At 34.4% G+C, this 13,385-nt stretch overlaps 2 pseudogenes; one reads left to right on the plus strand and one right to left on the minus strand.

Moving 5' to 3' along the window:
* Nucleotides 1-2,422: 2,422 nt before the first annotated feature.
* LOC140990461 (probable ribonuclease P/MRP protein subunit POP5) lies at nucleotides 2,423-3,540 on the plus strand (annotated as a pseudogene).
* A 384-nt stretch (nucleotides 3,541-3,924) lies between these two features.
* Nucleotides 3,925-13,385, minus strand: part of LOC140989402 (transcription factor TGA2.2-like) — a 37,916-nt pseudogene continuing 28,455 nt past the window's right edge.

The raw sequence follows: 13,385 nt of genomic DNA on the forward strand, positions 1-13,385 counted from the left end.
TGTCATTTTTCATACTAAAAATTAAAAATCATATAAATATTGATAAAACTTACCAACATTGGCACTCATTGAAGGTAATCTCCCAATTATATCCTTCAAACTCGAGATATCATCATGCATATTTTTCAATTGATTTATGATATCGGCTTGGTCCTTTAGTATCGTCCCAACTTTATCCTCCAAACTTGTAAAACGAAGTTCATACATATCTGTAAGAGATGTATGATCTTTATGCATATATGTATGTCTCATGTCAGTCAATGGAGGAGACAGTTGATTCATGTGTGAAGGACTACGAGATGGTCGAGAAGATTTTCGGACTTTATCTCGAGATGATCTTGAGTATATATATGTGAATGGTTGGAGAAACGGTTGATCCTCAGTCTCAGTCTGTACACCCACTTCATCCTCTGGGTCGCCCAATAGATCTTGAGTGCAAACTACTTTGATACCCTAGCAAATTGACTCCGTAATGCGATTGATTATCACATTATTAGAATCAACAAAATTGTCAGTCATATAATGCACAGATAACAGCTCCTCCGTGGTGGGAATGAGCATCTCCAAAATATCATATATTAATTATTAACAATAAACATGAAATTAGTTAACTGTTAACAAAAAATGTATTAGATAATACAAAAAGTAAATAAAATGAATTTTTTGTATTTACCTTGATATATATATTTTAAAATGCTTTGTTCACATCATCCATGGAAGGAGAATGGTTTTTACTCCATTTCCTAGTCAACCAATGACACATCCGATGTATCGGTACATTAGGACCTTCCCGACATTTAGCGAACACTTCATCAATTGCTGGAAAATATTCATAGGCCAAAATCTAGCACAAAAAAATAAACACATTATTAGTATGATATAAAATAACAATGATATTTAATTTAATGAACAATATTTAGTTACTTGTAAATGATGAATAAATCCACTTATATGGAAGCTAACGCACCCACTGAAATCTGGATCATTCCCACGGCGTGCTACCAAATTTTCATGGCTTCCGAACTTAGTTTCAAGATCTTTTGTAAGTTCATAAATTACTTCTTCGAAAGCTATTCTACCCTAGGGATAGTTAATAAAACTATCAAAGTTATTTACTAATCTAATCCATTCTAAATCACTGTATCATTTTTATTTTGTCTTTGTCTACCTAATACACCTACCACGAACAAAAGGCAGGCCAATTTCACATTCTCAATGTCTATCTCCTTCCCTAAATCATTCTTATATTCATCAATTCTATCTATCAAATCCCCCAAACCTATACAGTCACTTCCACCAAAATGCCTCTCCCTAAATTCAGCTTCTTCAGGTATCATAGAATAAAAGTTTGAACAATTTAGGCCAGTTAACAAACAATACTCTAACAATGAAAATCGTAAAAGTCGTTTCCGATAAATCATCCAAAATTCATCACTTCCACTGTCATAACTTTGCCTACTCATCAAAAACCATAACAATTGATTGGAATTGTTATAATCCTTAGCACATATAATTAAATTACCGAATTGAGTATACTGCACCAAATATTCTATCTCTTTCTCATTTAAAAATGATACAATCTTCTTACAGATCTCAACGTATCTTGTTCTTAAAGTTAACTTGCATTCAAAGAATTGATTCTTTTCAAGTTTAGTGGGGAAGTAAATCTGCAAAAAAAAAAAAAAAAAAAAAAAACAAAAAACAAAAAGGTTATTAGTTGTCAAAATTTAAAATTAAACAGTGTTTGTTCATTTTAAATTTGGTCGAGTCATGGGTCGAGATGGGTCGAGGTGAGTCGAGGTGTTCTTTTTGGGTCGAGCTCTTCACTTTGGGTCGAGCTCGACCCAGGGTGAAAGAGCTCTTCACCTTCACCCTGGGTCGAGCTCTCTCGACCCAGGTGTGTGAAGAGCTCGTGTGGTCTCGACCCAGGTGTGTGAAGAGCTCGACCACACGAGCTCTTCACACTACTCGACCCAAGGGTCGAGCTCTTCACACGACGAGACCCAGGGCCTGGGTCGAGAACAGTTGATTTCAAATCTCAAAATAAATTTCTTACCAATTCGTGATTGTCTCGTTGGATTTCTTGTAGACGAATACCTTGTAGACTCATTGTTAATTGTTAGCCAAAAACCAGAACAATGGATGCAAGAAGGGTTGAGTTGGGTAAGATTGGGAAGGAATGAAGTGAGATGTAGGGTTGAGTTGGAAAAAATTGGGGAAAGATTGGGTTGGATAAGTTTTTTAATTTTAATTAAATTATAAATTTTATTATATATAAAATTAAAATAAAATTTAAAAAAAATAATGAAAAAATTAATTTTTAAACAAATTTAAAACAAAAGATAAAAAAATAAATTAGATTCACTTTTTTTTTTTAATAAAAACTTCCGTCACTCCGGTTTTCCTCATTTTCCAGCTTTTCCAGTCGCCTCTCGATTCTAGCCATATCCTTCTTTTTTCTCGTCGTGTCCGTCGGTTTTGGTCGAAAATTGGGCGTCGGCTCTAGGTATTTTGTTGAATGTTTTATGTTCTGTTGTGCTTCGCCAGCATTCGTTTGTGTGTATTTGAGTTTGATGAGCTCCTAATTTGAGTTATTTTGATATAAATTATTGTCTGAGTTTTTAGGTATATTTGTAAACCATTTTATGTTGCTTTTGATAATAAATTATTAATTACATGTTAATTAAATGTGATTAGAGTAAGTCGCCTCACAAAGAGGAATCTAAATCTACGAAGGGTTCTTATTGAGTTGTATCTTAAGTTTGACACTTAACCTTTTGCACGAAGGTGGATCGTCATGGTGGGGTTTAAGAATAGATACATGTTGATGGAGGTATTTCTTGATCCTAATAAAGATCTTATTTGTGATGAACCCATTATAATCACTCAATTCAATCTATCAAAAGCAATCAAAGATAGCATTCAAGCGAACTTTGGCGAATGTTGTCTAGCATTGTCTCAGAATTATTTTCAAGGTGTCTGTTCTTCCTTTGTTTTTTTTAGTTAACGAATGAACAGTAGTTGTGATTATTATATCTTTAGTTTACATGCCTGTGACTTGCCATCTTCAAGCCTAATGTGTTTTTGTTATTCTGCAGTGAAGTGTGTGAATTCAATTACGAAAGTCTGTATTTTTAGAACTTCCAGAGAGGAGTACCAGAAGGTTTGGGCTGCGACGACGATGGTTAAGAGTATAGGAAACTATCATGTGGTTTCAACTTGCTTGATTTAAGTGGTAAGTTATGAATCCATTGTCTCTTGAATCTAACGGTGTCCTATAATGTCTGGTGGTATTCAAAATTTGTCATCTTTGTGATTAGAAGTGTACAGTCGATCTGAATGCACCATGTTATACTTGCATAAACCTTAATTCAATTTTTGTCTCCATTAGGAAGCATCAGGGCCTGCAAAAACATTGCGTTAAAGTGAGACGAATTGAAGTTTGAACAACATAAATTATTGGTCGGTGATCGCCTGACTGCTGATGTCCACCAACATATGCAAAACTGCCTGGAGAAAATCAGAGTTTCGGAGCACTGACGCTGAGTGTTGGCAACTGAAGACCCTCTTTATTTTGTTCCTTCCTGTGTACATATCGGGTTCTATTTTGGTGGAGGTTCTTCCATAGTCTTTGATTTTAATCCGAGGCAAGTTATAATATTTATTTATTCCTTATTTGGTGAATTTAGGTTCTGTCATCAATTTTGTAATCAACTGTAAATCGCTACACTTCATTGATTGTTTAATGCTGCTAAGATCACAAACTTACGACACAAACAAAATCGAGTGGAATTGATTATGCCAAACTTTTTCCAAAAATTATATTCACAACGTTATGCTAGGGAATTCAAACTTATTCACACTTGGACGGATGAACATGTAGATGCAATTTTCTAGCCTTCACAAAATACATGAGTCTAGACATATTAGTAATCAGTCTGCCATTTACGCCACCTTTTTTCTTCTCATTCAAATTTCAAGCACAAAATTACATTTGAATCATCATTTCCAATGAGAATACATTCAAAGGACCTCTGTACTCATATCAAACTAGACCGTAAAGCAATCAATACAACTAAAAAATTAGAAATTATACGTACATAACATCATAGTTGCATAAAGCAGTCTCCTACATTAATTCACTGAAGAACACTGCATTGGAAAATTCCAACACCGTGTATTGGTAGCATGGCTGCAATTAGAAAATGATGTCACTCTCGAGGGCGAGCAAGCCAAAGAGAGCTAAGGGCTCTAAGCCGAGAGAAATAGTCGCTAATAACAAGGAGGGCAGCTACACGATGCATTTGTTGGAGAGTCTGTTGCCGTAAATTGTCAGCCTAAAACCAACAATCACATTGCTTAAGCGCTAAGCTGTTGAAGACTATCACCTTACAAGAATATTGAACAAAGACCATAGCAAAATAAGTATTTTGCTGGTCATTTAAATAATGTTCTCACTAGAAGTTTGATAACAAATCAAACCTGACGAATGAAGCCCTTGACAGTTCCCGACTTTCCCATTGGCCATGGCCATTTGAACCATGTAGTTGGCAACATTTCCGGATAAACTCGATGAGTAGAGAGAACCAGCTAACGTCTCTGCCAAGGACTGCTGCAATGCCTCCATTCCCTGTGACAATGCATCTTCTGCCTGTTGAGAAGACTGTTGCAAATTGTTCATGGCCTATAACTGCTGCTCGGTTAATGGTTCCAAATGATTTATAAGAAGCTGGAACCAGGAGGGCCAATACTCATAATCTAGAACGACCTATAAGTAAAATCTATAAATGGAGAAGGGCGTTCAATTTTATGAAACATGGTGATAGAATATCACATTGTCACGCGGTTCACATACAAGACAAAAATAGAAAATGAAAAATAAAGGTAATAGCTATTCAAGAAAATTATAACCTCCTGATTTGAGTCAGTTGTGCTACATTGATTTAGAAAATTTAAAAATCTTATGGAGAAAAAGAGTTCTGCGTTTTCACTTAATTTGTCTTATTTCTATTCAGCCATACTTTATCTTCTTATTAGTAGATACTTTTCTTAACTTGTGCTTTTAGGTAAATGTACATTCGTCTTTTTTGAAATTTTATTCATTTTTTCAATGTGGCTTGATTCGACATCAATGTCATGCTGACATGTACAGTTCCACGTCAGTACTCCAGACGAAAATGAAAAATATAGGATTAAGACTGAAATTTGACAACGTAGATGACCAAAATCGCAAAAAAAAAAAAAAAACATAGATTACCAAAATTTCATTTTTCTTAATAAAGCATGATAATCTACATAGTTATGGTACAGAACCAATGCTTGTAATTTCTATCACCATGTTTCATAAAATTGAACGCCCTTCTCCATTTGTAGATTCTATTTATAGGTCGTCTAAAATTTGAGTATTGGCCTTCCTGGTTGCAGCTTCTTATAAATCATTTGGAACCATTAACTGAGCAACAATTATTGGCCATGAACAATTTGCAACAGTGTTCTCAACAAGCAGAAGATGCATTGTCACAGGGAATGGAGGCATTGCAGCAGTCCTTGGCAGAGACATTATCTTCTTATTAGTAGATACTCTTCTTAACTTGTGCTTTTAAGGAAATGTACATTCGTCTTTTTTGAAATTTTAGTCATTTTTTCAATGTGGCTTGATTCAGAAAGGAGGAAGCTTGTAGATCTTCATCCACTCAAGAGCCAAGTTGTTTACAACTTGGTTGGTGCCATTCATCAACCTCAAGAGGTTGATAGGTATAATCTCTCAAACACCCTATGTATGTCTTGTATGGTGTTTAAATGTATTTGTTGCACAAGGAACATGGTGGCCGAAAATTTAGCATGTAAAATAAAATTTTTGACTTCCGTTGCACTTCCGGTCACCGTAACCGATTCGGGTATGGATATCCTATGTGTTTCGACAGAGCACCCAACCTTGCCACCTGATGACCCCTTGAGAGTCGGTAAACAAGTCAAAGTGTAATTCTAGCACATAGAGTCTCAATGTTGTCCCGGGTCATAAGGACTAATGGTGTACAATCATAAACTAGGACTTTCCACTCGATAAGTGAGAACCACTTGGAAAATCCTTTATGGAGGGTTGTTCAATGCACTCTACAAGGAGCACCTATCTGCATGCTCGGACATCACAATGTCCCCTACCAATGAAACATGGTACTCACATCGCAGATACTAGTCTCGAACTCGAGCGGCCTATATCCTTCTTAGTGGCGGCTGAATCGACTAGGAACTGTTTAGAATATACAATATTACAAATATGAGTTTCATGATACTCATCATATGAGCATCTCATATTCTTTCTACTATTTGTATATTCAAGGGCTTTATCTATGCAACTAGCATGAGTATACAGATAAAGAAGTGCCAAAACAATAAATTCAAATATTATTAAAATAAAGATCGTTTATACATAGAGTCTCATTGTGAACACTCGGCCAACACTTGGCTCGACGTTCACCTACTCTAACAGATTCGACATCAATATCACTCTGACGTGTACAGTTCCACGTTAGTACTCCAGATGAAAATGAAAAATATAGGATTAAGACTGAAATTTGACAACATAGATGACCAAAATCGCCAAAAAAAAACCATAGATGGCCAAAATTTCATTTTTCTTAATAAAGCATGATAATCTACATAGTTATGGTACATAACCAAATGCTTGTAATTTTAATTAAACATAGAGTAGATGGTCACATACAAACTAAATCTTTTAAACCAGACAATGGTCCAACGACTCTTCTTAATTGATGTTCCACATAGTCAGTATGATAGGAGAAGAGGGCAATTCTTTCTCCCTAAACAGATATCCTACCAACCAGATATTAAGCAAATACTGATTGGAGATGTATTTATATATTGTTGGGGATCGATATAGAGTTTAGAGGAGGGGAGGAGGTGAATAAACTCTTTCTTTTATGGATGTTTTTGCAAAAGGTGCTAGAATCCTGTTAGAGATTATAGATTATCTTGTTCGAATGTAGATCCAGCAGATCACAATAATAAGTACGGAATGATCTGATGGAGTACGGTGAAATACAATAAAACAGTAGGCAGTGGAATAGTAGTTGTTTCTGGAAGTTCGAAGATAAAATCTTCTACGTCTCCCCTTCTTCTGTTTCCAGAAGGTATCACTAAAAGAATTTGATTTTTACAGTACAATACTTATACACACCCACTTCAGTAGGGCTTATCATTTTCCTATTGAAACTCTTAGTTACTCAACACAATGAAAATGAATACAACAAAGTTCTGGAAAAGACTCTATTTCAGTTTACAAACTATTCTCAATAAGATATAGTAAAGTGTTTAGCTTGAAGAGAATTCGAAACAGTCAGCACAATATGATCTCAGAAGATCGGATATTGATAATAAAGCGTGTGTTGTTTTTCTGTATGATGAGCTTGAAGATAAGTAGTAGTAGATGATAGCTCAAACTAACGTTGGAATAATCGTTGTGTAGATAAAGATGATAGCGTTTTTCTATATTGGTTTGAACATGATATATATAGAAAACTTGAGTCCAACGTCTATAATAAAAAACGGCTTCTATGACTCCTGAGTAAGATCAGCTTTAATACCTAAAATGGGTCCTGCAGAAAGCTTCAAAACAATCAGTTTTGTTTCATACTGAAATAAGTAAGAAGCATTAAATGTCTTTGCACAGCATTAATGATGCAATTAATACTAGTACTAGGTAAAATAACGATAACATTTAAGACTGTATCGATTCAAACAAAAGACGTTAAGTTACTTCTATTAAAGCTAAATTCTGATTTTGGTTTACTGAGCTGATAAGTACTCGAAGAGTGCTGCTTTGTTGACGTGATACGAGAGATTCTGCTTTTATACTATCTTCTAATTAAGGTTAACATGACCTACTGGTTTTAAGTCTCATCGCCACAATTAAATTAAGTCTATCAATTTCTCTCTTTGTGGTGATGCCAAAACCTAGATGTCAGTATCGATGAAGAATAACAGTCGTAACCAAAAAGCAGATAGCAATTATAACAGAATAAACGATAAGTGAATAAATAGTAAATCAGAGTTCAAAAGAGTTTTAATCGTCAGTTCCAATGTCTCTGAACATCGTTTCCTCATCCTGAGGATCTTGATTTCTGTCGGAGGATTCTGTGTGATGTCCTCCAGTTCTACTTTCTTCTAATCTGTCTTCTGCTTCCCCCTTTTTGGCATCATTGGCTTAAACTCGAGTGAGTAAATTATTCACTTGGCCAGTAAGAGTAAGAATGCCATTATTCAGCATCTCCAGAAAAGGTGCTTGATTCGAAACTCTTTCATTAAGAACAAGAATATATTGAGATTGGGACTCAATCTTGGCATCAATAGTTTCAAGTTTTGAATCCCTAGCTTCTACTTTGGTGGAGATTGATATAACATTTGACTCATGATCAGAGAAAGTTCGAACAAAATCAGCCTGACCAATCAAGATTTTAGCCTGATTTGCGAGAGTACTTTATCTGAGAATGCTGGTTTCTGCATGTAGCTTGGCCAACGATTCTGCCGTGCGAGTAATTTCTTTTGATATGCGTTCTTGGAAGAATGTTGTGCCACTGACCTCAGCAACATGCTCAAAAGACATTTGTTTTACTATCTCGGAAATCCGGTCTACATTCTCTCTCAGAATGTCAATCTCAAACTCAAGATAAAATGTTGATTGTTCTGGTGAAGGGGTTCTTCTGATCATTCGTTGTTTGATCTTTTCAAGATGAGAAATTTTAGCAGGTGATCTTGAAGGAAGAATAGTCAAGGCAGTGGACGGAGCATCTTCTGGTGGAGCAGTAGAAGGATCAGAGTTCTGTTAAGCAGAGGTTCCTTCTGCAGCGGTAGATCCTCCAGGAGCTGTACTTTCTACTGGTTGGACAGCTTCAGTGGTTTCAAGTTGCTCAGCGGCTGGAATAGATTCAGATGGAATGTTCAAGATAGCTTCCATTTCCGTTTGATATTCAGCAGAAAATATTTCCAGATTTGGCAATGATGGAGCATCATCTAATTCTGCCAAAGGTTGGTCTGCTGGTTGAGCTTCTGGTTGAACCACATCATCAGCCTGAGCTGTTTCTGGTGCAATAGGAGCAATAAGAAAAATAGATTGAATGACTTCATCAACTGAAGCCAATTCACAATCAGAAATCAGAGAGGACGACTGAGTAGGCACTGTCAAGGATGCTGGAGTACTGAGTAGGCACTGTCAAGGATGCTAATAGCTCAATTGGTACCAGACTTGTGCTAAGTATCTATATGTCCAGGAGATCTTAGGTTCGAGTCTGGGGAGGTACAAACTCCAGTGCCTGGGCTGGAGGAGTCATTGAGTAATGGGCCATGGGATAACCGACTCCCGTCAGTTGGATCGGGAACAGCCCATGGGCATTACACATCCTCAAAAGAACAAATGCGACATAATAAAACTTGAATCGAGGATCAAGAACACAAGAAACAAAATTCATCTTCTCTGGACCACCCCAATATTTGTCAAATTTAGCTTTCATTCTCCTTGCCATCAAACTCAAATTAATATCATCACCCTCTATCAACAACTTCAAAACACAATAAAGCTCACCAATTTCATGGAAGTGAACATTTGAAGTTACGTATAATGAACCTGATACCATCAGTATAAGGTTGTAAAATGTTTCAAGAAACTTCTCCATCCGTCTTACATTAGCCCAATCATCACTTGTGAGGGCTCCTGCAGTCTTTCCATCTTCACAAACATAAATAAGAAGATATTCCAACAACCCGGGATCAAGATTGCCATAACTTACGAAAGCATTTTCAAATTCTTGAGCAGCTTTTAACATCAAATAAGTGGAATTCCACCTAGTTGCAACATCTAAACACAAGGACCTTTTATTTGTTATTTTTTCAATTTCACAACAATCTTTAAATCTTTTGATCCTTGCAGGAGATTGTCTAATGTATCTCACAGCTTGTCTAACATGTCTAACAGAATCACCAATTTTTTTTAAACCATCTTGTACAATAAGATTGATCACATGAGCCATACACCTAACATGAAGGTGATTACCATCCATCAAATTTGTTCCCCACTTACTAAATTGTTTTGACAATTCTTTCACAGTAATATCATTTGAACTAGCATTATCAACTGTGATAGTGAACACTTTATCCAAGCCCCAATCAAGTAAACACTTAGTGATTACAATTGCCATATCATCACCTTTATGGCTATTAACAGGGCAAAAATTTAGTATCCTCTTATGCAACTTCCAATCTTTATCGATAAAATGAGCGGTGAGACACAAATAATTAATTCTTTGAATTGAAGTCCATGTATCTGTAGTTAGGCAGACTCTTTGACTATTCTCCGTTAAAAAGTTCTTAAGCTTTTGCTTTTCTTCATAAAAAAGTTCAAAACAGTCCCTCGTCACTGTTGTACAAGATTGAATTCGAAATTGAGGTTGTGCCACACTTACAAAATTCCTAAATACCCCCTTCTCAACAAAACTAAAAGGTAGCTCATCTACAATTATCATTTTAGCTAAAGCTTTCCTACATAATTCTTGATCAAATCTCCGAACCGGAAAACCGAAAATGTGTAATATTGAAACCGAAATCGGAAAAATAACTGAAAAAACCGAACCAAAACAACCGAATTTTACGGTTCGGTCGGTTTTAACCGAAATTTGAACACCCCTACAAGCTGTGCAACAGACCTCCTGGTTTCTTTCTTTCCACTTTTACCTGTTGGCAATTCAGACATCTGGCTACAAACTCGGCAATATCTGTTTTCATTTGTTTCCACCAGAACTGTCTTTTCAAGTCATTATACATCTTTCTGCCATCAGGATGAATACAAATCGACTGCTATGCGCTTCTGACAATATCTGTTGTCTCAACTCTGAAACATCTGGCACAACCAATCGATTATTCACATACAATATGATAAACATAAAAATTGTACATTAATTAAATGTTTTATAATATAATTATATAGTTTTTGTTTTATTAAATGTTTAAATATTATATGTTTCATAATAAATTGTATAAAATATAAGTTGTTGTGTAATTATAAGTTTCTACTATTTTTTACAGGTTCGATAAAACAAGAATAAACTTGGCGTTGCAAATGAGATTAAGATGATTCTTGGACATGTAGAAAGTTGATTATAATATCTAATTTATTGTTGACAAGCATGAGATAAAAATCCTCTCACAATTGGGATCAAATTAAGCAACAAATAAAGTTATCAAAGGAGTGGCAGTTTTACCATGCTCTAGTATTTTGATCATATCTCTCAAATTACTTGGTCAAATGGTTTGAAAAAAATACCACAACTAGACAACTCAATTATCCACATGTTTCTTTTTATGTGAAGAAGCAAATTCGGAGAAGAAAATTTTCAAAAGTGATGTGTAATATAATATAATATCTTGGAACACCAATGAAGACTTATGTGTAAAAAAATAATATTTTATTTGTGGTTATCTCCCCAAATTTGGCTATAAATAGGGGTGCATTGTAATGTATTGAGATATCCCTCATTCTATGAACAAACATTTGAGTTCATAATATTTCTCTCTATATTTTTCTTTTATTTCTTCATTTAAATACAATTAGCATGTTAATTTCATATTCAAAGTTTTACACTTTGAATAATGAATAGCTAACTTCCTAAAGTTGAGATGATAAGGTGAAACTCTTGGCATGATAATAAGGTTATTAAAAGGTAAGAATCTATGTTTTATATTATTTAATCATTATTTATTGTTTATGTTATATTTATTTCTTTAAGCATTTTTATACCCTACTTATAAGTGGGAGTTTTGATTTATTGTTGCTATATGTTACACTAAATTCTTGGAACCATTTAAATGTTAGTTTGGTATTACCAACCATTTAAAGTGGATGCCTTGATTTATTATATATAAATATATTATAATATTAAATTCTTGGAACCATTTAAATGTTAGTTTGGTTTTACCAACCATTTAACTTGGATTCCTTGATTTATTATATATGAATATATCATAGTATTAATTTATTGGTACCATTTAAATGTTTGTTTGGTTTTACCAACCATTTAAAGTGGGAACCTTGATTTAGTGTTTACAAATATATATAGCACAATAAATACTTGACCACATTTATAAGTTTTGGTATATATTATATACTTATAAGATAATAATTTATAACATAATATAAATATGATTATTTAATATATTGGAACCATTTTATTAAGTGGATTTCAATATTGTTCGTTAATGTTAACTTTATTAAAATACCAAGAGTGGATCCTTTAATCTCAACTACTTAAATTAAAATTTGAACAATTAAAATTTACCCATTAAAGATTCAAACAATTAAAATTAAAAAGAAACAAAAACAAAAACAAAACAAAAAGACATTGTAGTGGACTTGTAATTACCTTAGCTTCCCTGTGGATACGATATCGGACTCACCGAATTATACTACTTGTGGACAACCTGCTCTTGGGAGTGCAACAATCAAAGTGACAACAAGTTTTTGGCGCCGTTGCCGGGGAAGTATAATTTAATTTCAAGTCTATTTAATTTTGTTTATAGTTTATTTTTCTTTATTTGAATTTTTATTGCTTTTGTGTGTTTTTATTCTTTTGCATTTGCATTTGCATGAGCATTATTTGGTCACGTACACTTAGTGGTCGACTCATTCGAAATAACCCTTTATTTTTACAAAACATGGCGGAAGAACCCATCCAAGAAAATGAAGATGAAATTCAATCTCAACATGATCATGATAGACGAAGAACACTTAGAGATCACATGAATCCTACACGTACTAGTGCACCTTCATGTCTAGTTTTTCCCCCTGACGCATCTCATTTCAATTTTAAGCCTGGTATTATCCAACTTTTACCCAACTTTCATGGTTTAGATTCTGAAAATCCATACATGCATTTACGAGAGTTTGAAGAAGTGTGCAATACATATAATGATCTAAATTGTAGCATGAACACCATTCGACTTAAGCTTTTTCCTTTTTCTTTAAAAGATAAAGCTAAAACTTGGCTACAAAATCTTAGATCGGGATCCATTCGAACATGGGATGAATTGCAACAACAATTTTTGAAAAAATTTTTTCCATCTCATAGAACAAATTCTTTCAAAAGGCAAATCATCACTTTCACTCAAAAACAAGGAGAAACTTTTTATCAGTGTTGGGATAGGTATAAAGAATTGCTTAATCTTTGTCCTCATCATGGTTTTGAAATTTGGAGAGTTTTTTCTCAATTTTATGAAGGCTTAACACCTAAAGATAGGCAAATGGTTGAATTTATGTGTAATAGAACATTTGAAGATAAAGATCCAAATGAGGCAATTGAGTATCTTGATTCATTAGCTGA

The sequence above is a fragment of the Primulina huaijiensis genome, chromosome 12, assembly GCF_012295235.1.
Source record: "Primulina huaijiensis isolate GDHJ02 chromosome 12, ASM1229523v2, whole genome shotgun sequence".
In the NCBI taxonomy this organism is placed as follows: Eukaryota; Viridiplantae; Streptophyta; class Magnoliopsida; order Lamiales; family Gesneriaceae; genus Primulina; species Primulina huaijiensis.